Source organism: Condylura cristata, unplaced genomic scaffold (genome assembly GCF_000260355.1).
Source record: "Condylura cristata isolate star-nosed mole 26May11 unplaced genomic scaffold, ConCri1.0 scaffold00056, whole genome shotgun sequence".
In the NCBI taxonomy this organism is placed as follows: domain Eukaryota; kingdom Metazoa; phylum Chordata; class Mammalia; order Eulipotyphla; family Talpidae; genus Condylura; species Condylura cristata.
In genome coordinates, this window is record NW_004567157.1 from 179555 (window position 1) to 184597 (window position 5043).

A 5043-nucleotide genomic window follows, 5' to 3' on the forward strand; every position below is an offset into this window, starting at 1 on the left:
GAAATACAAGAAGACACCATGAAATGGAAAGACATCCCCTGCTCATGGATCGGGAGAATTAACATCATCAAAATGGCCATCCTGCCAAAAGCAATATACAGATTTAATGCCATCCCAATAAAAATCTCAATGACATTCTTCAAAGAAATAGAAGAAATGTTGAGATTCATATGGAACAACAAAAGACCTCTAATAGCCAAAACCCTCATGTCTAAGAAAAAACAAAATGGAGGCATTACAATCCCAAACTTCAAGATGTACTACAAAGCCATAATTATCAAAACTGCATGGTACTGGAATAAGAATAGACATACAGACCAGTGGATTGGATTCAAATAGAAAACCCAGATATAAACCCACAAGTTTATGGACACCTAATTTTTGACAAAGGAGCAAAGAAGATACAATGGAACAAAGAAAGTTAGTTCAGCAAATGATGCTGGGAAAACTGGAAAGCTACATGCAAAAAAATGAAACTAGATCACTGCCTCACTCCAGTCACAAAAAATCAACTCGAAGTGGATTAAAGACTTAGACATAAGAAAGGACACCATAAAATACCTGGAAGCAAAGATGGGCCAAACATTACACGACATACACTTCAGCGACTTCTTTAAAGATAGAGTATGCAATGCCACAATAGTGAAGGCAAGGATAAATAGATGGGACTACATCAAGTTAAAGAGCTTCTGTACAGCTAAAGAGACATTACAAAAAAAAAAAAAAAAAAAGACAGCCCTCCAATTGGGAAAACATTTTCTCACACAAAAGTAGTGATAAAGGACTGATCACAAAAAAAACTGATGAAACTCAACAAAAATAAATAACCCCATCAAAAAATGGGCAGAAGAGCTAAAAAGACACTTCTCCAAAGAGGAAATGCAGATGGCCAACAGGCATATGAAAAAATGTTCAACATCACTCGTAATAAGGGAGATGCAAATTAAAACCACAATGAGATACCACCTCACCCAAGTGAGAATGGCACATCTTCAAACAACTAGCAACAACAAATGTTGGCAGATGTGGAAAAAAAGGAACTCTCCTGCACTGCTGGTGGGAATGCAAACTAGTACAACCACTATGGAAAACTGTTTGGAGGTTCCTCAAACTGCTAAACATGGGACTTCCCTACGACCCAGCAATCCCACTCCTAGGTATCTACCCAAAAGACACAAAAACAGTGATTGAAAAAGATACCTGCACCCCCATGTTTATTGCTACTTTATTTACAATTGGAAAAACATGGAAGCAGCCCAAATGCCCAAAAGTAGATGACTGGATTAAAAAGATGTGGTACATATATACAATGGAATATTACTCAGCAACCAAAGAAAGAAAGAAAGAAACATGTGTCTTTTGCAGCAACTTGGATGGAATTGGAAAAGATCATGCTTAGTGAGATAATCCAGAAAGAGAAAGAAAAAAACAGGATGGTTTCACTCATAGCAGGAGTATAATGGACCAGGTGAGAAAATAATAAGAATAATGAACAGCCATATACCAGAGACTTTTTGTGGGAGTGGAGTGGGGAATGGGATCAAAAACTGGTGGGTGGGGAGGGAAGGGACTTGGTAATTGGAAACCTGTGGGGATTACAATTGAGATGGAAAAAAAAATGTACAAAATGATGTAAAAGTAAACTGTTATTAAAAAAAAAGAAAATGTGGTACTATGGAATATTACTCAGCAATCAAAAAGATAAACTCATGTCATTTGTAGCAATGGAGCTAGAAGGATCATGCTTAGTGAAATAAGCCAGAAAGAAAAAGGAAAATATTGTGTGGTTTCACTCATAGCAGGTATATAAGGGATCAGGGAAAAATTATAATAAAGTAAAAACAAAAATCAACAAACTATAAACCAGAGACATTCTACAGGAGCAGTGAGGGAAATAGGATTAAAGCTGGGGCAGGAAGAGCACTTAGGACTATGATGATGGCACATGGGTGAGTTGGTGGTGGGAAGACCATGGGGATTACAAGCGAGATGAAAAAATATGTACAGACTGAAAAATGATGTAAAACAATATGTGTATGTGTATATAGACATTAAAAAAAGAAATTCCTAACCTTACTATAAAGACACAAAGAAGTTATGAGTCCTATCCAGGACCATACAGACAGTGAAAATAAGAACTGAAACTTGAACCCAACACATTTATTTTCTTGACTGCCACCTACCTCCATTTCTTCCTTACTCACAAGCTCCCATACATTTAACCTATGTTATATTTTTGCTTAGAGAACATCCTGCACATTCTACCTTCTCCCTGCTGAAGTGACACATCCTGCTTTTAAGCGCTCACTTTTTCTCTATTTTCCTCCTAGCAAAAGGAAGCAATAAGCTAAGTAGAGAAAACATAGGATTTGGCATCTCAGTCAAAATCTGCATGTTCCCTTATAAATTTATGGACAGTGTGATCTTTGGCACTCTTTTCTCTATACAGAACCAGGCCTCACCTTCCATTTCCATCCTCATCTCTCCCTTTAGATACAATTGCATTTCTTTGGTCAGGCTTGTATCTTCAATGCCATGTTTACCCCCTACTTCCACACACACATATTAATATTCAACAATAGTAACTATGGCTATAATTATTGATCACTTTTTAAAAAATAAATAATAGTTTATTTTTACATCATTTTGTGCATTTTTCCATCTCAGCTGTAATCCCCATGGGCTTCCAACATCACCAAATTACCCCTGTGCCATCACCATAGTCCAGTGCATTTCCCTCCCTCCACTGTTTCTTGAGCACTTATTATATGTCAGGTAGCTTGCTGAATACCTGATATGCATTGTCATATCATCCAATACTCACAGCAATCCCAAATGGTAGGTATATTGATCTGTTTGTTATAGATGAGGAAGCTAAGCTTGTCCAAGTTCATTGGCACCTAAAGATAACAAGATACGAGCTCAGATACTGCAGGACCCACATTTTTAGCTACTCTATGCACTCATTTATTCCATATTCACACACACACAAACACACATCTTATTAACAGCACAACTTAGAAATGTTACTCTTGTTACTAGTTCCTCAAACATGGGGGTTGGGAATAATGAAAGTGATGAATCAGAAGAAGAAATAGGATCTACAAAGTCAAGGAAGCAAGAAGTGTCATAGAAATTTAGAAATTTGCAATTTGGTGAGGCTGGAGCCCTAGGTCATGCAGCAAAGAGGCTCTGCCTCCCAACATTTCCAAAACCCTACTGATCTTCCCTCTCATACCTGTCCTCCTCCAGAAACCTAAAAGTCAGTAACATCTCCTTCTTCCTCACTACTCCCCTCCCACTTAATTCCATTACCAAGCCTTATAATTGGGCCTCCCAAATAGCTCTCAAATGTTCCTATTTATCTCCATCTCCACTGTGCTAACATGATTCCAGCCAGTTGAATAAACAAGTGCAGCGAATTCCTAACAGAGCTCCCTAAATCCTTTCTGACTCTCTTCAATCTATTCTCCACAAAGGAGTCAGAGGAATGTTTTCAATATAAAACTCTAATCATGTCACTTTCCAACTTCAAAGCCTTTGATGGCTTCTTTATGCTCTTACGATGAAGAACAATATTTGTCATAGATTTTAAAAACCTTTTATGGTCTGGCTTCTGCCTATCAACTGTAGTCTGTTGGTATGGGGGTTGGTATTTACATTCCAGTCACACTGATCTTCAATTTCTAATGTATATCATGCTTCCTTCAACCCATTCCCTAGAGATATGTGTGCACACAATTTATTCTGCAGGGATCACGTGATTTCCCCAACCCCAACTCCACAATTTATCTGTAAAAACCCAACCTAATCCTTTCCTTAGATCAATAACACTTGTTGTGTAACTCCAAGTCTTAGGCCCCTGCCATCTCAGAGGACTAGCCACCTTTCATTAATACCCGTCTCCCCCAAATAGACCATAAGTTGCATAAGTGCAAGAACAGTGTTAATTTTTGGATAACTATTAAATGCCAGTGACTTACAGTGTTTAGCACACACTTTACATCAACTGTAGTCTGAAAGTATGTACAATAAAGCATTCAGAAAGGAGAAAGAAAACAAGTACATTTACATAAAAAACATAGTATGTATCAGATGTGAGACTGTCCATGATGGAATCAAACATTCACTAGAGGTTCTTGGAGTGCATCCTCCTTATATAAGGAGGGATGTGCAGTATAGTTGGTACTCAGTAAATACAAATAAAAGAGAAGTGCTTAGTTCATATAGGGCCTTACTTAGGGTATTTAATGTTATCCTGATGCTATGAGGAATTGCTGATGGCTTTAAAGGAAGGGAGTAACTTGATCTGGTTTTGCTTTTAGAAAGGACACTGTTGCAGGTTGAAAGAAGACATATTGATACAGGACAGCAAGGGGCACTAAACTGGCTAAGGACACTGCCCAAATAGCTTACCATTCATTGTCTGAGTTTTTCATGTGTGCATAATTTTCAAGACTACGCAGGCTCAGGGAACAACAACAAAGGTATCTATTTAACAAACCAGGAAGAAAGAAAGTTACTGAGGACAATACTGTTCTTTACTTTACCCAAAGTGTGTCCAGTGTTTTCCAGTCATCCCCAAAGACATTTAAAATAGTGTCTTCTGGCCACTGAGGATGCAGAGATCCTATCCCAAACAATAAGCCACATGTCCAAAATGATATCTTCCTGCCACTGCAGACATGCAGCAGCCAAACTGTAAGCCAGTTTATGATTCACGAAGACAACAAAAGATACAGCAGGAGTTTCTTCATGAGTTGTTGGAGTGTCCCTGTACAGCATCAGACAAGCAACACTGAATAACCCAGCAGCTGAATAACTCAACACATTCAAGTGGCCACACTCACACATCTCAGCAAGATGACTGGCTCTGGGTCTTTGCCTTTTTTGCCAGGCCACAGCTCAGTAAGTTGCATGACTCAGGGTCTCCCATCTTCTCTACTATGTCACAGCTCAGTAAGACGTGTGGCTCTGTATCTCTATCTTTTCCGCAAGACCACAACAGCCTTCTGGAAGATTAGTACAGTAGGGGCATAAATC